This window comes from Heloderma suspectum, chromosome 5 (genome assembly GCF_057233095.1).
Source record: "Heloderma suspectum isolate Gila_16-S chromosome 5, 16-S_ref, whole genome shotgun sequence".
Taxonomy (NCBI): Eukaryota; Metazoa; Chordata; class Lepidosauria; order Squamata; family Helodermatidae; genus Heloderma; species Heloderma suspectum.
In genome coordinates this window covers 18,689,832-18,713,141 of record NC_139462.1, presented here as the reverse complement: position 1 = coordinate 18,713,141, position 23,310 = coordinate 18,689,832, and the positions used below count along the sequence as shown (strand labels likewise).

At 43.3% G+C, this 23,310-nt stretch overlaps 1 protein-coding gene across 3 annotated transcripts in view; it reads left to right on the top strand.

The window, feature by feature from the left end:
• The window catches only part of ANTXR2 (ANTXR cell adhesion molecule 2), a 187,591-nt gene that overhangs the window by 149,200 nt on the left and 15,081 nt on the right, over positions 1–23,310 (top strand). The window lies entirely within an intron of this gene.

Here is a 23,310-nt window from a genome sequence, read left to right as displayed (position 1 = left end):
GGGTACTTTAGTACCCACTCTCAGGAACTCTCTACAGTTACAAATTAGGTAGTTGCCAACCCTTACAGGTTTTTGGTGCCTACTGAAAACATACCTTTTCCAACAGGCATTATTAATCTTGTCCTCTGTAGGAAGACTTGCTTTTGTACATTGCTTAGACTTTTCTTAAATATAAGTAATTCATAAATGTTGATACATAAATATGCCCAGAGACCATGGAATTAGGAGGGACTTCTCCTACATAAATAAACAAGTGTTGTGTTTAAGCACGAGCCTGGTCACCATAGGCAACTAGGAACTGCACGTAGGCGAGCGTATGGAATCCTTGCAGGTAAATAACTGAGCTGGCAGAGGAGGGATAGAATAGAAACCAAGAAGGCTGACAGAGGAGGAAGGTTCCCTCCTCTCTGCCCAGCATAGAAATGCAGCTTTCTGTCCCTCCTCTGCCAGTCTCCATAAGGGCTAGTAAAAAATATTGTGGGCTAGTAACTTTTGTGGGCTTATTTACAGGCTGATAATAAATATGCCCATTTTGTCTTAGAGTTTGGATTGTTGATTTGGGAACTGTCAGCTGATGCAAACCTCAGAGTTAACCTTGCCAATCACACTATATATTCCTGCAAATGCGCTGCAGCTATTTGGAACCTTTTCTGGGTTGGCATTGGCATCTTTTTGCTAGATTACATTTATGCATTAGTACCATCTGTGCCTGCTACACCTTCTGTGAGTCAGCCCTGGCCAAATGACTGGCATTTATCTGCAAGTGCACTCCAAATAAAAGAGGAGGGAGAGAGGAAAGAAGGTACCTAGAGCCTTTTCTTCTTAAGCTGGCTGGCTGCTGGCACTTAATGGATCTCAGGGAAAAAGCATGCTGGTGAGTGCAAAACATCTGCAGCTGGTGTCCCACACTTCAGTTGCACTTTGCCATCATGTGCTGCTGGTGTACTCAGAAGATCCTAAGCTATTTATTTTTTAATATGATGCAAACAAAGTTTGCAGTCTTACCCATTCACTCCTTGGTATATTCTTGAAGGGATAACACACATAAGGACATAAAACACTGTGTTTTAAAACTGTGACTCAGGCACAATTAGTGCTCCTTTGTCTGTTTTCTCGTGGTCCCCCAGACAGTAGTGAAAGTAACAGAGGAAAATGTTGAAGAGTCAGACATTTCTGTATTGCTTCCAATGCATGCTGAAGAGACAAGGCACTCTTCAGTTCAGAATGTTACAATTTAATGTGAAAAACAGCTTGCCTCTTCAGCAACATAAGCAGCTGCAGTCGAGATCACAAAAAAATCTAGGGATGGATGAATCACTGTTTCCATTCCATCACACATTCGTATGTGTTTACCCACAAGTCCGTTCTTCCAAATTTCCATTTTAATCTGTTCATGTTTTATTTTAATCCATACAAAAAATTGCTTTTAAGTATGTATTTATGTACACATTTATAAAGTATTTTCTCCCAAAATACTGATTTCAGAATGTGTTTTCTTTCAAAACATGCTTTTCAAAATGCATTTTGATACATATTTTTTTAAGATGAGAACTGCATTGGAACATTCAGGAAGTGTGAAATTCAGTGGATAATTAAGTTCTTATCTGCACATTAGTGTGGGAGATGCAGTTTGGGTCCATTCGTCTCAAATTTCACAAATATCAACTTTCTCGGGCATCTCTAAACAAACCCCTGGGTACATGCAGGGTTCTCCTTGTGGTGTATATATACTTTTGTTGGGTTGCAGCCATAGAAGATAAAGCAGTGCTTGAGTTTTAAGTATCCTCTGATGTGGTGTCCATAAGGTGAAAGCGGGGGGAGGGGGGCGAGGATGGTAGTCCACAAACCAGAGTATTGATCTTCAATGCAACCAAGTTTAAGAATCACTGGTTTGAAAGAAGTCATATAGTTTGTTTGGGGGCATTGGCTTAGCCAAGCAACCCCACTTATATGAGATAACTCCACCATAGTTGGCCGCTGAAAGAGGCTCATGGAGCTTTATCTTACATGGCCAAATAAGCCTCTTGCACATGTGGGGTTCCAATGTGGCTTATTTACCAGTGGACAAAACAGAAGCCTGTTTTAGTGGTCAAAAGGTTCCTCCCATTTCCTGCTTCTATAGATACAGCTTAACTGATATCTTATGAAAACATTTGCTGAGCTAGTGTAGCATAGTGGTGAAGGGATGGACCTGTAAACCAGGAAGTTTCTGGTTCAAATCTCACCTGTTTGATGAACTCACCAGGGCGTTTTCTAAGCAAGCTTTTCTCTCAGCCTCAGTCCTCCCTCTCCCCATCTGTAATATGGGGAAAATAATAGTGATCTACCTTTCAGGATCATTGTAAGGTTTATGAAAAGAATGTATATGAAGTCCTTTGAACAATGATATGCCATTTATGTTGTCTAATTTAAATATAGTGCATTCTTATACTGGCTATATTTATGCAAACGTTAGTGTCAGCAGTTCTGGAGGTAAGTGATGGCCTAGACGAAAATCACCCAAACACAGAAACTTTCAATGAATGAATCAGCCATCAACAGTAAAGTATGTGTTGTTTAAAGAGGTTCATGGTAGTATCAGCACTAGCAATTATTTATTCTTGCTTTAGGAACTGGAAGCTTAAATCCAGAAATGACCAGCAGCTTGTGGGCCTCCAAAAATGAATGTGTGAATGCAAAGTATACACAGTTTACTTCTCTATGGAGTCCTATGTAATTTATAGAGTCAGACTTCGGAGTACCTAGATTGTGTAGGGAATCAAGTCACGTGTATTCCCGATGCTGTTTTCATGGCCATGTATACATGGAAAACTTTTGCAGGACTCCTTGTGTGCCTGGAAAATGAATAAGTAATGTGCTCAGTTTTAAGATATTATTTGCAGGGAACATACCACATTCTTAATGTAGCTATTATCATGACCAGTGAGACTTGAAAATTCCCTGCAGTAGGGACTGGAAAACATAGCATGATTTGCTCCCTTGGTTGATTATCAACCCAGGGATAGCTTGGTGTTTCCAGAGAGAACACTCAGTTTCAGCCTGGGACATCCAAGTTCATCTGTGGAGTATGTGCGTGCGCTGAGTAAGAACCAAGGCCTCTCAAATTAGGGATGCTAGCTGTGGGTTCCAAGCACTCTGTCTGCACGACCTTGATAATACAACAGAGGAGGAAGCTAGTGTTTCGTTTCTCTGCTGGTTTCAGCACCACCAGTGCAGATAGCTGGAGGGTGGTATTGCACCTACTAAGTTAGCTGGGATCAGGTGACACAATTAGGATCTCCTCTTCCTGTATTTACCTACCTGGACCCTAAGGTCATCTTCAGGGGCCCTTCTCAGGATACCCCCCCACCAAGTGAGATTCAGCAGGTGGCTTCGAGTGAAAGGGCCTTTTTATTGGTGGCACTCCAGTTGTGGAATGCCCTTCTCAGAGGGGCTCACAGCGCCTACATTGTCTTCACCTGGCACTGAAAGGAATACACTTTTATTCACCCAGGCAGTTAAAACAGCTTTTTAAGATTGTTTTAAAGACCTTTTAAGATCATCAGTGCTCAATTTTCTGCCATGGGTATTGTTTTATTGTTGCTGAATTTATTTTATCTGTTTAGTTTGTACCGTGGTGGGATTTTTAATCTATTTGATGTTTAGGGCTTAGGGTAACATACAATAGTACTACTTAGAGTAGACCCATTGAAATGAATGGGATTTAAGTTAGTCATGACTAACATTGGATACTACCCATAGTTTTCCATGATTTTCAAATTTGTAAACCACCCGGTAGTCTGTGATGAGTGGGCCATATATAGGTGTTGAAAATAAAAAATAAAAATTCCATCTGATCCTATAAAACCATGGACTTAGACCTGGCTCCTCAGTCTGAGCAGCTCATCCAGAGTCTGAGCAGTTCTCGGACTAGGGATGTCAGGGAAATCTGTTTGGGGTGGGGGTGGAGTTCAATGAGTTTTCCTAGGTTAGGCCCCCTGGACTTTGTTTCAGTTCCTGCTGTGGCTCCCAACTTGGTCTGCAGCAATTTGGGCCAGTTCGCGTATTTTCCATGCATTTTGTGCACTCCCCCCCCCCAGGTTCCGCAATTTGTGCAAATGTAGCTGTAACTTGCACAAATTGCTCAGAAATTTGCACAAATTGTGGAACCTGTGGGAAAAATGTGCCAAAAAAGTTCCCAGAGTTGGGGGAAAAGATGGCAGCTTGGATCACAAACACAAATTCAGCCATATACACCGTGGAACTCGGTCAAATAAAAAAAGATCTGGATTTCCCAGCAACGGACATCCCTGTGTTGGACTACCCACCCTTACTTGCCTCCAGACTGTTTTCTGTAAGGGGAGTGGGGCTTGGCCAAAACACAGTCGTAGGGTTATTGTGTGGACCTGTGAAAGGATTTGAAAGCACCTTTTTAAATAATGAAAAAGTGCTATGGGGAGGCTGGAAGATCAGAATGAAAGGTGTGTGCACGGAAGCTCAGTTGTAACCAAGCATAGTATTTTGGGACTGTAGAACACATTCACTGCTTACATGGCTTGACAATTAAGGCCGGTGCCTTGACTTAATTATTTGCTTGCTTTTTGGTGCACAAGTGGATTTGTAAGCACCTTAACTCTTCTCTCAAATGGAATGTTCCTTTATCCTGGAATTAAATTGATGTTCTTACGTGGCCAGTAAATAGAGGCCTCCATGCCACACTGAGGATCCATCCTTGAGTTTGGTCAGATAGTGCCAGGATTAGATGAAGGTGCCTCTGTTCCTTTGCCAGTCAATCACGATCTCTTGCCTTGCCTCTCTGAAATTAGGGTAACCTCACAACTGTGCCTTCTGACAAAGTGAGTCGGTCTGCTGGATCCTGACAAAGTTACAATAATAAATTCATCACCATGTGCGCTATTCCCAGTGTTCGGAATTGACGACCTTGGTGCAGAGAGGGAAATTGCTTGTGATTTATACATCGGGCCTGATCCTTAGACCCTTTCATCTTCATCCCCATGAGTGACATCTGCTTCACACTGCTCATGTGTCCACATCTGCGCTTGCAAGTGTATCTACTGCTGCGTGAGTTAGCAGATTGCTCTGCAGGACACCTTGCAGGCATTCACTTCCTGTCAGCAAAGCTGCTTATGGCACCAAGGCTGTTTTAATTACAGCAGGTTTATTTTTCTCTCTTGATGTTCCTCTGCTAATGTGCAAAGTGGTCTTATTCGCACAACCACAGAGCACATTCTGGCTCTCTCTCTCTGGCTCTCTTGCACCTGTGGTGAAGCAGTCCTCCTCCTTTAAGGGGGCCAACCCAATGTCCACATGTCCCCACTTAGGTTTGTTTGCAGTGGCATACTGAATGGCAGATTGCATTTCAGACTGGGATGCTCGCTTGGCCACAAAGACGATTCAATTCTTGGATCGTTTCAAAGAAACATACAAACGCAACCCGACTTCATGAGAGGTTCTTGAGATTACCTGGAAATATATCAGGGGCTCCTCTGCAGGAAGATCAGTAAGGGTGGTGTCCCCCCAAAAGACAACTTGCCTATCACTACTGATCTTCCTTTGCAGTGGGCCACAGTCTTGGGGATGTTCTATAGGGCGTGCTCTCAGTTCATGTATGTCAGGGGTTGGGCAGCAGTCGGGGGAGCCAGGAGCTGGAGGCCAGAAGCAGTGGGACAAGCAAGGAGTCAGGACTGAAGAGTGTCAGAACCAAAGGACCAACCACCAAGCAAGATGGAGGAATAAGCCAGAAGCTAGGACTGAAGGACAAGCCAGGAGCTTCTCCAGGCCCAGGGTCCAAGAACAACCAAGGATTCAGGAGCACACCAGACTTAGGAAGACCTTGTTGCTCAAGCAAGGCTCATCTGGAACAGGAGCCTCCTTACTCTCATGCTTCTTCCTGTCCAGGAGGACTCAAATTGGGTGGGCAGAGTTAGTCCAACAGAGCCTAAGGGTACTTCACTGAGAAGCTGCCACCTGCAGTTCAGTGGTTCACCACACGTGGTAGCTGCATACAGATCCAGCAGCTCCTAGCACTGTGGGACAAAGGTGAAACCCAAGAGGCCCAGCCTGCATTTCGCATGAATGGAGGATGTGCCCCAGAACACATAACAGAATCCTCTGCCATGCCCTGAGGGGCAGCCAGGTGTATGTGTAGAGTGTTCCTTGAAGGTGGAAAGTTTGGAAGCTACTGGCTGTCAGGAGCACCCTAGCTGCCTCTTACAGCCCCCTCCAATAGCCAACTCAAGACACAGACGACGAGGATTCTTTCCAAGGCTTTATTCCTTTATTACTTAATGGCTCTTACAGATACTAATCACTAGCGACTAAGCAAGGAATTGCACTGGGGTAGATAGCAGAGTAGCCTAAGCTCCAGGTAAGGCAGTTGGTCCCCGTTTGAAGGAGAAGCGCGGGAAGACTCTGAACCTATGGGCTATGGAGAGATCCTGTTAGGGTGGAAACTGAGCCCATAGAGCCCCAGAGTAGTTCTGATTCTGAGGAGGAACAGCAGTCCGTGGGAGAGGAGCTCGCTCATCTCTCACAAGCACAGCAGCTGGCAGAGATTCCTCCTGCCAGCATTCCTGAGAGAGATAGTGACCCTGGCAGTGAGAGAGCGGGGGAGGGGGGCTTGCTGGATGCTCGGCACAGACGGAGGGAGCAGAGCAAGATGGAGGGCGCAGAAAGGAGATGCTCTGCTCGTTTGGCACTAAAACAACGGTCGCGAGGACCCAAGGGTAAGAGGGAGATCTCTCCATAGCCCATAAGTTCAGAGTCTTCCTGCGCTTCTCCTTCAAACGGGGACCAACTGCCTTACCTGGAGCTTAGGCTACTCTGCCATCTACCCCAGTGCGGTTCCTTGCTTAGTCGCTAGTGATTAGTATCTGAAAGAGTCATTAAGTAATAAAGGAATAAAGCCTTGGAAAGAATCCTCGTCGTCTGTGTATTGAGTTGGCTATTTGAGGGGACTATAAGAGGCAGCTAGGGCACTCCTGACAGATCCTCCCTCTTTCCCTTGGGTCCTCAGGACGCGACCGTTGTTTTAGCGCCAAAGGAGCAGAGTGCCTCCTCTTGGCGCCCTCCATCTGTCGTCGCTTCCTGCGTCTGCGCTGAGCATCCAGCAAGCCCCCCTCCAGTGCTCTCTCACTGCCAGGGTCACTATCTCTCCCAGAATGCTGGCAGGAGGAATCTCTCCCTGCCGCTGTGCTTGTGAGAGATGAGCGAGCTCCTCTCCCATGGACTGCCATTCTTCCTCAGAATCAGAACTGCTCTGGGGCTCTATGGGCTCAGTTTCCACCCTGACACTGACCTACAGGCTTGCTATTTAGTCCAAGCCAAGACATCTGGTGTAATATCACTGCAGTGGATTCACTTTGATATTCCTAATATAAGAAAAGCTTTGCTGGATAATAAGGCCAAAGGTCCATTCATCTAGACCACGGGTGGAGAACCTTGACCCCAGGGACCAAATCCAGCCATCCTGGGGTCCCAGTCCGGCCCTCCACAGTGCCTAGATGGCCACGCCCTGTTCCCCTTTCCCCCAACCACTGATCATTTTGTGGTTTCCCAGCTTTTGTGCAGTTTCCCCAGCCTCATTCTAAAAGGTTAAAATGCCTCTCCTAAGGCTTCGTTACTGGCAGTAAGAGCTTGACGCTACAATATGCTGGTATTTTGGCCCCACCCATTTTGTCTTTGGCCCCTCCCACCACTGGAATGTGGCCCCCGAGAGCTTCTCCAGAATTGCATTCAGCCCATGGGCTGAAAGAGGTTCCCCACCTTGGTCTAGACCAGCATCCTGTTTCTGACTATGGCCACTCAAATGCCTCCAGGAGACCTACATACAACAACAGGTGACAATTCTCGCACCTGTTGTATATCACCAGGACCTGGCATTCACAGGTATACTGCCTGTGAACATGGAGGCTCCATAATATCTATCATGGCTAATAGCTGCTGAATTTGTCTAACCCCTTATGTTATACTGACACTTTTTGCACAGTGGCAGCTACAGCAATAAGAATATTTTGCCTGGAAATTGAGATTTGCTTTTTCTTTCTCCATATGCTCTGTGTTAAACATATGCTACATTGTATATTTAAAACTAGCAATGCACAAAAAAATCTACCATCAAAATATGTTTTCTTTATTATTGAAAGCTGCCATGTCCTCATTCACTTGTGCAAAAGAAGAAAAATGTAGGGGGAAAACCCCCAAAGGAATCTGGATAAGAATTTGCGGATGTAAAAAAACAACCACAAAAACTTTTAATAGCAACAAGAGAAAGTGAAATCTGCAGCCATAATTCCAGTTTATTGAAAGTACCTGTACAAAGCTAATAGTTTAAACTGTTCAGTTCAGTTTAAACTGTGGGTGGGGTTGCCAACTGACCAGGTAAAATGGGCTGGCCTGCTCTTGTACATTTAACAACAGCTTGATCTGCAGAAATCAACAGGTGAATCTTTTCACAGCCTGGACATTATCACTAACCTTAAGAGCTAGAAATGCAACCTATTTGCATATATCTACTTTGCATAACTTATCTGCTACCAGGAGATTCAGCTGTTCCATGCATTTTCTTCACAAGGATTTGGGGTGGCAAAGGGCAGGAAGAGTGAGGCCAACCACAGAGATGGATACCTAACAGTAGCCGATGTGCAAAAGCAAGGAGATGTTCAGGGCATTTAAGCCCTGACTCATTGTCAATACTCCCCAAGCGTCTGAGTGGCTCATTCAGGAAGGGCTGCAGCTCACTGGTAGAGTACATGAGTTACAGTCAGGGCCAGAAACATTGGAACAAGGATAACTGTTTTGGCACATTGAAGTTGAAAGGAAACACACCAAGATGGGAGCGAAGTCAGGACTTTCAGCTGTAATTCAAGGGGTTTGACAAAAGTGGGGCACTAACCATTCAAGAAGTACAGCCAGTGGCATACACACCCCCCCATCATTGGTGGCTCATAAGTAATGGAACGAATGGCTGACAAGCAGCTGCATGGCCAGGTGTGGCCTGTTTCCTGGGTTCCCCATGACCAATCAAGCAGAGAAAAGGCCTGGAGGTGGTTCTGAGTGTTACATTTGCATTTGGTAGCTGTTCACTGGAACTCCCAACATGAGGGCCAAAGAGGTGTCCATGTGAGTGAAGGAGGCCATCCTTAGGCTGAGGAAACAAAATAAACCCATCAGAGAGATCGCGAAAACAGTGGGAGTGGCCAGTACAACAGTTTGGAACATCCTGAAAAGAAGGAATTAACTGGCAAGCTGAGCAACAGCAAAAGGCCTGGAAGACCACGGAAGACAACTAAAGTGGATGACCGCAGAATTCTGCTCATGGTGAAGAGGAACCCTTTCACAACATCTAGCCAGGTCAAGAACACTCTTGAGGAGGTAGGCATGTCATTGTCAACATCTACAGTCAAGAGACAGCTTTATGAATGTAAATACAGAGGCTTCACAACAAGGTGCAAACCACAGGTAACGCTCAAGAACAGACAGGCCAGATTAGCCTTTGCCAGCAAACACCTAAAAAAGCCTGCCCAGTTCTGGAATAAGATTCTTTGGACTGATGAAACCAAGATTAACTTGTACCAGAATGATGGGGAGAGAAAAGTATGGAGAAGGAAAGGAACTGCTCATGATCCAAAGCGTACCACATCATCTGTCAAACATGGTGGAGGCAGTGTTATGGCGTGGGCATGTATGGCTGCCAATGGAGCTGGGTGTTTATTGATGACCTGGCTGCTGATAAAAGCAGCAGGATGAATTCTGTAGTGTATAGGGCTATACTTCCTGCTCAGATTCAGCCGAATGCTGCCAAACTGATAGGGACACCGCTTCATAATGCAGATGGATCATGACCCAAAACATACAGCAAAAGCTACCCAAGAGTTTCTCCAGGCAAAGAAGTGGGATGTTCTGCAATGGCCAAGTCAGTCACCTGATCTCCACCCAATAGAGCATGCTTTTCACTTATTGAAGACAAGACTGAAGGCAGAAAGAGCCACAAACAAGCAGCAGCTGAAGGCAGCTGCAGTCAAGGCCTGGCAAAGCATCTTGAGGGAGGAAACTCAGCATTGGGTCATGTCCATGGGTCCCAGACTTCAGGCAGTCATTGACTGCAAAGGATTTTCATCCAGGTATTAAAGGTGACCCTTAAGTTTGAAATGATGTTGGTTTGTTCCATTACTTCTGAGCCACCAATGATGGGGGTGTGTGTATGCCACTGGCTGTCTTTCCTGAATGGTTAGTGCCCCACTTTTGTCAAACCCCTTGAATTACAGCTGAACGTCCTGACTTTGCTCCCGTCTGGGTGTGTTTCCTTTCAGCTTCAGTGTGGTGGTGTACAGAGGCCAACTGCCAAAACAGTTACCCTTGTTCCAATATTTCTGGCCCTGACTGTACATTCAGAAGGTCCCAGCTTTGATTCCTGGGATCTCCAGGTAGGGCTGGAAAAAGTCTCCTGTCTGAAACCCTAGAGAGCTGCTGTTAGTCATTGTAGACAGGCGTGGGCAGAAGGTAGATTAGGATTTCATGGTAGATCTCTGAGTGATTTGAAGTAGATCAGCAAGGATTTCTGACTCTCAGTTGTATAAGAATGGCAACAAAATGATTCTCCCCTCTCCACAAAATTACACTGCTGAAATGAAGAAAGCTGGGGAAGGGGGGAACCAGGAGTGCCTTTTTATATGGAAGGAGTCTGAGCTCCTGCATTCAAAACACATTTCTGGGCTCAGAGGGCAGTATCCAACTATCACATTCTGCAAACTTAAATAGTGCTAGCGGAGCTCCATTGTATCTTTCCATTGCAGAAGCGGTTGCCCATTATGTTTGCACAACCGGTTGTGTGAGCAGGCGCAGCTGGTTGCACAGCATATTGCACAACAGGTGCAAACAGTTGCGTAACTGGTTGCACAAGTGGAATGTACAACGGTTTGCCCAAGAGTTATGCAAAACTGCTTGCACAGCCACACTTGCACGAACACAATTTTAGTTGGATTCTTCTCTCGTGTATAGTTCAGAAGCTAGCTTCTGCCAGTGCAACATAATTTGTGCTAACGGGATGACATGGTTGGATACTGCCCATTATTCATCAGTTCCAAGTGTATATCTTTTTACATTTGGCTCCAGTTTGTGAACCTTGGGGCTCTATTAGTAGGGATCTATGGACTGTGTAAAATCTGCTCCGTCTTTGTTTCACAGATTGTCAGGCACTTTTTGTTCCATCATCTGCTTACAGATGGATGCCAAAAAATTTTTTTTCATTGTACGGAAAAATACGGAAATCATTACATAAGAGGTTTCCTAATAATTTACATTATTTACCTTAGTACGTAACATTTAGTGTATTGGCCCCCATTGCATTCAACTTTTCCTCAGCAGAAACCCACATATTTTCCTACAAATAAATTTGCATACATTTTGGGAAAGTAAAAAAAACTCAGACTCCACACAGCCTGAGGGGGTCGCTCTGCAGTGGATTCCACAGGTTGGATTCTTAGAAATCTGAGCTCACTTTAGTCCATCTCGAATTTCTCCAGCATCCCTAGGCTCTAGTAAAGAAAAAAGTAGATCCTGCAGCCATGAAGCCTGCCCAACCCCTGTGTAGACAGTGATCGGGTTCGCATGATTGGCATGGCTTGTCGTGACTCAAGTCACAACAAACTGCAGCGCCCATGGGTGCCATGCTATAAATTCAAGCTGCAACCATGGCTTGTCATGTCATTCAAACCCAGCAAGGGTGGGTTGTGCAAGGGTTAAACTACGCTAGCAGAACGCATAGCCTGCTTTAGGGTTATGTGAGGTCATGGCTTGAATATTCAAAATGGCTGCTGGCACACACCGCAATCTGCTGTGGCTTCAATAAGCCATGGTGGGCTGTTCAATTGTCTGAACAGGCCCAATGCTGCACTATATGGACCAGTGGTCTGGCTTTGTATAAAGCAGCTTTGTATTTGATCCAGCTAGGCCTGTAGTGGAGCCAGAGGGGCTCTCTTTTCCAAGCTGATGCCCTGGACACCCTTGGAAGAGCCAACTGTATTGACTGAGACGGTCCTGAATTTGCTCAGAAATTGCAGTGGTATGCAGCTACAACATCTAACTCTTGATGCTGTCTGGATGCTGCAATATGAAGGTTATTTGTCAAGGATGTCATCAGAAGGAGAAGAGAGCACATTTAACTGTCGTTTCAGATCTATTCTCCAACTGTCCATCCTGCTAAGATCGCAGGTTCATGTGATGGGTCAGCTCATTCATTCCTGTAGCATTGTGCTGTGTCCACAGTTGTAACTGACAAGGTGCTGAGATGAGTCTTTTTCCCAACACCAAACCAAACAAAAATTAGGGCATACCCGAAGCTTTCTGCAAAGAGATATATTACACATCTATCACCTTTATATGCTGCCTTAGGGAGAAAATATATATTCTACTCTTCCCTTTGTTTGATCTGCATTTGATCTGTTCTCTCTGCAAGGACCCTCTTATACTTTTCAGTAGGATGTCCATGGCCGGGGTGAGTGATTATTTCTTCTTTAAATAGATTTAGAAAAGGTTTCTCCTGCGTTTTCCCCACAGAAACTCAAAAGCGGCTTGCAGTAAATAATGCAGCAGAGTGCAAATGACACAAATATCCCATTCCATGTGTAAATGATGATGTAAATATCCCATTCCATGTGTAAATGATAAACTGATTCTTCAGTTGTATCCTGTATCCCCTTAGAGCCCTGGCTAGCAACTTGGCCCAGGCCTGCTTGGCATTCCAGATTATAAGGGTGGGTTGGCCAAGCTGGCCATACAAGCCCAAACGATCCCAGTATTATCTGACTCAGACATAAGGTTTTTCAAATAAAGGTTTGATGTCCAACGCAAGAACAGAGCAAAACATGAAAGGCCAAGGGCCCAGCTAGACTGTTGCCAAGTCCTGTTACCATAAATGCCACACCCATGACATTCCTCTTTGCTTCTGGTTTTGGCAACTCTGGGGCTAGATGGTTCCACTTTGCAGTATGAACCACAGATGTATGACACAGAATTCAGTTAATTTCAGTGGAATTCTCCCCCCCCTTTTTTTTTTTGCAAGAGCTGTGACCCCCAAGTCCTGTGATCCACCAAACTGCCCAGAGAGCTTCAATTATTGGGCGGTATGGAAATTAAATAAATAAATAAATAAATGAAATATTTGTGCACACATTCATTCAGGGGCCTTTCTCTGTGTTCAGAGAACTGTGTTCAGACTTTCTTGGGCTGCTGCTATGACTTGCATAGAGGAGGAATAGAGGCATGCACTTTCTCTCTGCTATACATACTGAGTGCATAGGTCTTGACCAGGGACACCCATATCACATATTAAGAAGAGCCCTGCTGGATCAGACCAAAGGCCTGTCCAGTGGCCACAGTGGCCAACCAGATGCCTTTGGGAAGCCCACAAGCAGGATATGAATGTAAGAGCACCTTCTCACTCGTGTCCCCCAGCAACTGGCTTCCAGGAGCATATTGCATTATTTGGAGGTGCTGGGCACGCGCCTCATCCTCCATCATGCCAGTTGCAGCACCCACCCACTAAGTGCTGAATCAGGCCTTAAGCGTCTGAGGCAGCTGTTCCTAGTGCCGCTGTCTCTTGTGCACACACACACACACATATGCACGCGCGTGCGACAACAGAGGAATTCTTAACACGCACCCCACCCATCCCTCTGCAGAAATAAAAAGGGTGGGCAGGGACTGTCTCTTCTTTTACTGATTATTTGTAAGCCACTCTAGGAGCCTTTTCGGCTGAGGAGTGGGATAAAAATACTCTAAGGGTGCAATCCTATGCATGTTTAGACTGGAAAAAGCCCTACCATTCCCAGCATTCCCCAGCCAGCATGGGAATGGTAGGACTTTTTTCTGACTAAACATTCCAAGGATTGTGCCCTAAATAAATAAATATCTCAACATTCTAAGAAAAAATGCTGAAGCTTTTATATGTGTTTGTCAAACAAACGTAACATGAAGAACAACAGGAACAAACCAAACCAAACCAAACAAAAAACCGGACAGCTGAGGGAGGGGGGGAAATGGCTTGGCACTTACTTTCTTTTCCAGGTGTGTTTGTGTTCAGCAGTCATTGCATTATCAGTGCATCGACATCCAGCTATCTGGTAGCATAGTAACTGCTTTCGCTGGGGAACTGGCAGCTGTATGACAGTGGCATCTAGAGGGCTGTTATGTGCAGAAAGTGTTCAAGGATCTCTGCTGCTTTCTCCTCCTTTGCAGAACAGTCGAAATATGTTCTGTTCAAAGTATCATGCACTACAGCCCTTATGCACTAGATTTATCCATCCCTCTCTTATTAAGGATTCTTGCTTGACTAGTTAAAATCCAAGGCTATTTTAACCCTTGCAGTTACGTCATTTAACCTCGATATGCATAGAATACCTTCCCTCTTTTTTGTTTTTTCTAGCTTCAATACATTTTGGGCTCTTCCAGATGGAGGGGTCCTGGCGCTACCATTTAGAAGGTATCGTGCCGCTCTTCCGTCTTTTTTGTCCTCAATGGATTTTCTGAGGTAAGAAAAAAGACAGAAGTGGTGGAAAAACACAGGAGGGTTACGAGTGGAAGAACATGACATCTGGACACCCCCACCTCCTGCTAAAATTCCATGGACAACGCAGGGCGATGGCATAATAACAGTCTTGTCTGGAAGCCCTCTTAGAAAGAATAATTTAACTAGTGGCATGCTACTTTGCAAGCACATTGAAATGGTGTGTTCCAAAAGGCAGGGTTGTCTGTTTCTTGAGGTAGGTAGTGGAATAGATATATAGATCAGAGGCCTCATAAATAATGGTTTAAATGAAGTTTATTGAACAGCTATAGTTACAGTAGTTATTATATGCAATAGTTATTATATATAATTATATTACATTGAGAGCCAGTGTGGTGTAGTGGTGAGAGTGTTGCAGTGGGAGCCAGGAGATCCGGGGTCTAGTCCCCACTCGGCCAAGGAAGCCCTGAGTGACTTTGCCTGTCACAGACTCTCAGCCTAAGCCACCTCACAGGTCTGTTGTTGTGAGGATAAAATGGAGAGGAGGATAATGTAAGCTGTCTTGGGTTCCTTGCAGGAGGAAAAAAGGTGGGATATAAATGAAAATAAATAAATAAATGCAATGGGGGTGGTATTAATTTGGCAGGTTGATAGTAATTTTGTTTCACCTTAATTGGATCTAGCAAAAGGCGGGATATAAATGAAAATAAATAAATAAATGCTAAGGGGGTGGTATTAATTTGGCAGGTTGATAGTAATTTCGTTTCACCTTAATTGGATCTAGCAAAAGGAAATGATGCTGCCATTTATACCATTTGTTAATACTTAGTATTTGTACAGTACTTTTCCTGAGATGTCAGACCCTTTTATTTATCTTCTGTATTCCTTAAAACTGGCAGGGTGCTGACAGGGTGATAAAGATATGCAGTATGTAATTCACCCACTCACATGATTTAATTCCCATGCTTCCCAGTGATATGGAATTGCACCACCTGGAAGCAGCCTTCAGGTTGCTGGAGCTGTGTGCAGAGGATACTTAACACAGGTTAATATTATTACCATATTACTTAGGATGGGTGAGCCCAACCCCTCCCTGGTTTGGCTTTTTTCAGGTGGTTTGTGGTGGTCGTAATACTCTCCTAGTCATTGAGACAAGTACCTATAAGTCTGAGCCTGGAACTACAAATTCATCTACTTCCCACCATAGTGCTACAGCTATTACCATTATATCACTACTACTAATATTAAATGTAACACTAGTATAATTACTGTTATTAGAATTACTGCTTTAGTACTGCAGTTATAATTATTGTTCTATTTGTTCTCTATTGCTGCTTAAGATAGATTTAGCACTCATAATGAACATAGAAATGAAATGTGCAGAGGGCCGGCAACCTACATTAAATAGACAGACCAGACTGAAAGAAATGTACAATATATACAATGGGTTGGTCTCTGCAATTCCACACGGGTACATTTTCAGTAATAGTTGCAGTGGTTAATTGTTCCTAACCTTACATATAAAATGAGCTAGTTTATGAACATTCTTTGTTTAACAAGTGGAGGAAATACATGTTTTCTCCTGTCCTCCCAGTGTCTTTTTGAGTGCAGATGTATAGAGCAACCTTTTTTAAATAATCCAGTTTTATTTTTGTCTGCCTTTGTGGTGATGAGGGAGCTTGGCAAAGGATATCATGCCATTGCATCAGCATGTCCTGCCTGCGTTGTCTCTGCAGGCCTGGCATTCACGAGGTCGCTTATAAACATGTACTTGACGGCTTTATGCTCTGTGGCAACAGGGTTGATGCGTCCATATGTCCAGTTACAAAATAAGCACTATTAGCGGGGATAAAAGAGCTGCCCTTAATAGCATTTTCTAAAAACAGCCTGTGAACTAAAAACCTTGGCGATAATAGATGGTTAACTCTCTTGGACCAACTCCGGCACAACACATTGCTCATTCCATTACCCAGGTTAAGTTATGCCTTGAACCAGCTGCAGCTGTTTCAGATTCCTGTGATATTCTGCCTTTACGGATTTTGCACCCGATACGTAATAATTCTGGCATGAATAAAATATGTGCATCCCCTTCTTCTGTCCTCCCCCTGCAAATGTGTGCATATCCAAACTTGAATGAGTCAAGAAATTCTCCACTTGGAGATGTATGTAGTATTGCTTTCTTTTATTTATAGTGCTTTTATTTACTTACCATTAATTGTAACTATGGATGTACTTAACTTTCACTTTTTAATAATTTTCTGTGACAAAATGCGTGATTTCAGTGGGCAGAAATGTTTAGCAATATCATGCAGAATTAACCAAAATATTCAGACTCTCCATCAAACTTTTGAAATCCAGCCCATATAATTCATTAGGTAGTCCTCCAACAGTGGCCACCCAGATGCCTCTGGGATGCTCCCCAGCGTGACATATGGGACAGCTCCATTTCCTGTTGTTCCTCCCTGACATCTGTCATAAAAAAAGCCCCACTGGGGCCAAAAGCAAAAGGAGTAGGGCCAAAATACCAGCATATTTTAGCTGAAAACTCTCCTTGTCAGTAACTAAGCCTTAGGAAAGGCTTTTCAACCTTTTAGAATGGAGAAAACTGCACGACAGCTGGGAAACCACCAAATAATTGGCGGGGGGGGGCAGGGAGCAGGAACCCCCTGGTGATGTGAAGAAGGGGGCATGGCCCTCTGGGGAATCCAAGAGGATCAGATTAGGACCCCAGGCAGGCCAGAATTGGCCCCCAAGTCTGAGGTTCAACATCCCTGGTTTATCTAGTCCAGCATCCTGTTTCCAGTAGTGGCCAGTCAAATGTTCCTACGAAGTCAACAAGCAGCTCCCTACACAGATACTCAGAAGAGTTTGATGAATTCCATTTTCAAAATCCTCTTAAATCTTTGGCTCTTGCCACATCTCGTTTCACTCAGTTCTATCAATTAATTATGGCAATCAGAGGTATAGAATCTTAGAGACGGTCTTTCTCATCCTGGGTTAGCTGGCACATCTGTATCATCCTGCTAAGTAGTAAGGAGGATTTTAACACACATCACGTGCAGATGTGTGTTGTGAAAAGGTAATCTGTATGGGCTCAGAGAAGGGAAGGGGCAAAATTCATTTGGTTCTCATTTGAATAGAAACTAATTACTTTGCACTTCCCAAATTAATATACTAACTAGAATGCAAATATCCTAGTTTTCACACTTCACCACATATACAGTTCTCTCATCAAAAATTGTATACATTGAGGGAAACAATACAAAAATATGTACATTAGGGGGAAATTCCAATACAGAAAGGCATATACTAAGGGAAAGTGTTTGCAAAAATGCATATATTAGGAGAAATTGTGTACAAAAATGTAAAAGAATTTTTGTTCACATGAAAATAGATACAAATTTTTATGCACACAAAAATGGATACAGATTTTCATGTGGAGTCCCCCCCCCCCCTGCAAACTGATACAGGAATGAACCTATGTTTGAAAAAATGTAAACATTATAGAAAGTGAAACAGACAGATTTGTCCATCCGTAAGTCAGAGTACCTTTGAATATGAAGTTTCCGTTTTCTATCAGTTAGACTTGTCCGGGAATATTCCGTGCAGTTGTCCTCTTATAATTGCGTGCTGAAATGATCATGTGAGCCAGTTCTTAAGGATGCAAATGAGCCTTTTTATTCCTGAGAGGTTTTGTCAGCAAGAGAATGCATGTGAGGAAGTGTTCGTTTAAAACTTTGGGCACATTTCAAAGTCACAGAGAACGATGGTATTTACTAATCCCTTTCCAAAATAAATATACCAGTCCGCTGTCTGTGTTTATTTATATATATATTATTTAAACTAAACTGCAGGTGTCTGCGGATATTTATGAGGCGAACCCAATATTCTAACAGTTATAGCAGTGAAATACATCCTGTGCAGAGAGCCAGCAAAGGCTCTGGGGAATGTTAACGCCTGTAGAATGTTAACACCTCATAGACTGGAAAACATGACAGTTGCTTAAGTTCAGGAGTGGGTTAGTGATGTCATTTTCTAAATGCTAAATTTAACATGTTAAGCGGGAAATGCTGGCTACTAAATCTTAAAAACAGTTTTTAGTAGTGCATGTTGTTATGCTATTTAAAAATAATAATAAAATTATTTTTAGCCTGCCTTTAAGAATAGAACTAGAGCTGTGTGCAAATGGCCTCGTGAAATGCTCCACTCTATTTGTGGACAGAGAAATTGGGGGGAACCATTTCACCGAATTTTTCCACGGGGAGAAGAAATTCTCCAACAGTTTCTCACAGATAGAGCTCACAGTTGGCAGAGGTTGTCGCTCAGCATCTTTCTTTTTCTCCAAGGGCTTTTCTTTTTTTGCACTGTCACTGCACGTGGCAAGAGCAGCAACTGTGTTGACAGCCCAGCCGCCATTTCATCCACCCTCCACAATACTGAGCAATGTTATGGGGCATGGGAGGGGGGGGGAGGGAAGGCAGCCACCACCAAAATATGGTGAAGAGAATTTGTCAAAAATTCTGCAGAGTGGCCTTCTAGGGTGATAAGGAAAGAAAAATCGTAGTTTCTGAGAAAAACATCTTCTGAGAAATTTTGGCTCAGCTGTAGTTGTCATTTGTCAGGGTTCAGCACTTTCCACAGGGTCTTCCAACTATTACATTCCTGAGGGGTGGTTTTAGATACATCTTGTCTCTAAGGCAGATGCTTATAAAACCTCTACTTCCCTAAAAGCCCTGCAGCAGGTGTGAGTGGGGGGCGGGGGGGAATTGTGTGTCCTGTATTAGGGTAGAGGTAGAGCTAATGCTGTGCCAAAATCTGTCCTCCAGTTTCCTCAATGTTTTGTTCCCCCATCAAAGAGGCATTTTTCTGTCTCCTTCTCAAGACATTTTATAGTTTATTTTGAATGTTTGAGCTTTTTCTTCCTTCCTTTCTATTACATATTTCTTCATTGTTCAGCAGCCTCCCAGGCTGCCTGTGCTTTCTGATCCTAAAAAGCCCTATAGGAAGAATTTCCTCATGATGTCTTCCCCATGATTTATTTATTTATTTCGTATCCAGATCAAACTTTGCTCTGACAAAATGTAGCCACCGCCACGGCTTTGTCATTAGCTTGCTGCAGATCGTCAACAGTACAAGACTCCGGCAGTAATCGACACACCATCAGATGCGCTGGGTCTTGGATTTCTCCACATTCACATAATATATTGTCATCAGCCAACAGCCCCCACTTAAATAAATTTGTCTTACACCTTGGTACCCCCTACCCTCATCCTGTTTATTGTCCTCCAAACAATATAAGGGAGAGTATTTCCAGCGGCCATTTCTTCCTTTTTTAAAATACTCAAGTCGGTAATCTCATTCCTCCATTTACTTATTAGATTCTGTTCTTTGGTCCCCTCTAGGACATTAGTTCTTGACATAATTTTTTTTCTAGATTTAAGTTGATGAATTGGGGGAATATATCCGCCCAAAGGGTGACGAGAATCAGTCTCTTGCTTAGTTCTTTCAGTATCTGCTTCTTCTTCCCTTCTAATCTTAGGTGAGGCAATGCCAACAAGAGAATATAGTTTATTATCGGGCATTGGTTTGAGGCATCCCGTCACTATGCGCATTGCCTCATTCACAGCAATATCTACTTGCTTTGCATGTGCCGATGCATTCCATACTGGTGCCGCATATTCAGCGGTAGAGACACTCAGGGCCATAACTGATGCTTGTAAGGTAGCTGGCTGGGCTCCCCATGTATAGTTTGTCAATCGTTGGATAATGTTATTCCTAGCACATACTTTAGCCTTGGTATTCAGGCAATGTTGCTTAGAAGAAAGCGTTCTGTCCAACATAACACCCAAATATTTAGGTGTTGGCAATATTGTAATCTACTCCCTCTCCACATAATATCTAGTTCAACTCCTGCATCTTGATTATGAAGATGAAATGACATACTTGAGTTTTACTTGGATTTGGTTTTAAGTGATTATCATAATTCCGCTCCAGTTCTTCTAGAGCCCGTGATAATTTTACAGCACACTCATCGAAACTCAGTTCTTGTACGACCACTGCTGTGTCATCCACATATATGAACACTGGCGTATTGGCCAGGGCGGGTTGGTCGTTAGTATATATATTGTATAACATCAGAGAGAGTACGCTGTCTTGTGGTAATCCATTCTTTTGCTTCCTCCATCTACTGTTCTTACCATTCAGAGTCACATAAAACCTATTTTGAAGGAAACTCCCTATAAACCTGGTGAGCTTATGGTCTTCAGTAAAGTTGTCTATCTTGCGCAGTAATTTTCTGTGATTGACCGTATCGTATGCCGCAGTAAGATCAATGAACACCACTCCAGTAATTAGTTTTCTTTCATAACCATCCTCTAAGTGCTGTGTGAGATTAAGTATTTTTCCACAACATGATCTTCCTGGTCTAAAACCAGCTTGCTTATTCGTGATCTTTACATCAAGAGTCTCTGCCACTCAATTAAGAATTATTCACTCCAACAACTTGTAAAGACAACAGAGGAGTGATACTGGTCGATAGTTCTTTGGATCAGTTGGTTCCTTTCCTGGCTTCAACAAGGCTACCACTCTAGCCTGTCTTCAAAGCCAAGGAATCTTAAGTTCAGTAATACAGGTGTTCCTCATTTGCCAGAGCCACCCCAAGGTATTAGGTCCAAACTGTTTTATCTGTTCCACCCTTAAATCATCTATGCCCGCGGCTCTGTCTTGCTTCAGACTCTTTATGGCTCCTTCTAATTCAGGTATTGTAAAGGGGGCACTGAGGAATCTGTCCTTTTGCTCTTCCGCTCTGATAGCTGGTTCTCGTTCTTTTTTCCCTTGAATTTTCCCATTTTTCAGGAGTTGACTAGCTATTTGGTCTGCTTTTACATTGGTTTTGTTTTGTTGAGGTTTAGTTGGATCCCCACCTAAATTTTTAAGCAGTTTCCACACACATCTACTATTCTGCTTCATATCAAGATTCTCTACTAACGTACACTATCGTAATCTCCTGTCTTCAGCAATTGCTTCCATTAGTTGTTCCCCAGCCTCAATTGTATCCTCCCTAAAAGGATCTTGATCAAATAAGGACTGGTATCTATCTAGCAGGGGTTTGATCTCCTTAGTCAACCCCGGGATATAATGGGTTCGGCATCCTCTTGGGATATTTTTCTTTGAGATTTGTTTCACAAGGTCAATGAATTGATTGTACTTCTCCGGACATGGGAGTATTCTCCCTACATCTTTGTCCAGTTGTTCTCAGAAGTTTATCCAGTTAGCTTTCTTGAAATTGAATCGTCTACGAAAAGGAACCTCTTGTGGTCTCACTAAGGTGTTAGCCACACACCCAATAGGTCCATATTGAGGGATCAGGACGTCAACAAATTTAATGCATTGTGCTGCCATTTTCCTGCTCACAAAGATGTTATCCGGGTTATATCCCCTCTTCCATCTTCCGTTTTGGTGGGTTCATCTTCTGCTTAGCTATGGTTTGATCTGGTGTTAGAAGGATTAGCTGGTGCAAATCACCATTTCCAGGGTACGCCCGATTGTATTATTATTTTGACAATCTTCGGGGAGTCTCCTGTGTACCCCTTCCCCATGATGACTTTAATTGAAGTGTGGGAAGCTGAGAAGGCTGCTGGCAGTCAGAGAGATGATTGTGCAATGAAAAACAAACACAGGACACACGAACATACCTTGGCCACTTCCTATGTAAGCTAAGCACAAGAACCCAGAACCCAACCATAAGGATTTCTCCTCTCAATTTTTTTTCAAAAGCAATTTCTTTTCTATCAAATTGAATGAGAATGATCAGAAAAAAAATGTGGAAGAAATTCTCAGCACAGCACAAGGTGGAGTTAAAAAACAATACAGTTAAAAAAGCAATACAGAAGTATACAAATAGGAAATAAATAAATATCAGATAAAATGCTATAAACTCAGATAACACTTGTGCCTTGTAATAGGCTATCAGCACCTTGTACCTTTTTGCTCAACTGTCCAAAAAGTATTGGGCCACGACATGCAGTGTTATTAGAGAAAAACAGTTGCTTCCTGAGTTCTGCACTGCACATGATCTGTTTTGACTCTTACACTGTAACCCTGTACATGTCTACTTAGACATATGCCCCATTGAATTCAGTGGGACTTACTTCTGAGTAGACTTGAATAGGATTACACTGTAAGGCTGCAATGTGGACGTGCCTTTACTGATAAAGTATCTAGGAATGCCATGCCTGCTTCTAAACAAGGAAACTGTGAAATGTCCAGAGGCATGGGGCAAAATGAGAGTTGCCACCAATTTCACATGAAGAGAAATTTGAAGTAAATTTGGAGGATCCTCTCAGGTGAAACATCAGTAATTTTGAGGAAAATAACAGCTTTCAGCAAGACTACCATTTCTTTCTTTTGATAGATGGCAAATGATAATGCTCCTCTTTAAGTTTGCACCTTTTCATATGATAACGCACATCAACCAAATAATTTCAATTTAATAGCCAATTCATTAATAAATTAAAAATAGCTGTTCCTTGCATCATAGACTGTATTAGCAAAAATGCCTTTGGTACTGTCTATCTATATGTGTTTGCAGGATTGCTTCAGAGTGATCTGATAAGTGCCAAATTAAGTTCAAAGAGGCCCACAGTGACAGCCTGCCTTTTCAGCCTCGAAAACTTCCAATAATGACGGAGACTCTTGCTGTAAAAGTGGCAGGGCCAAACGTAGATACTAACAAACGCTGCAATTGCAAGTATTGCCATTCACTTTCATAATTATGAAGAGGATTTGCATCACCCAAAAAAGAGGAC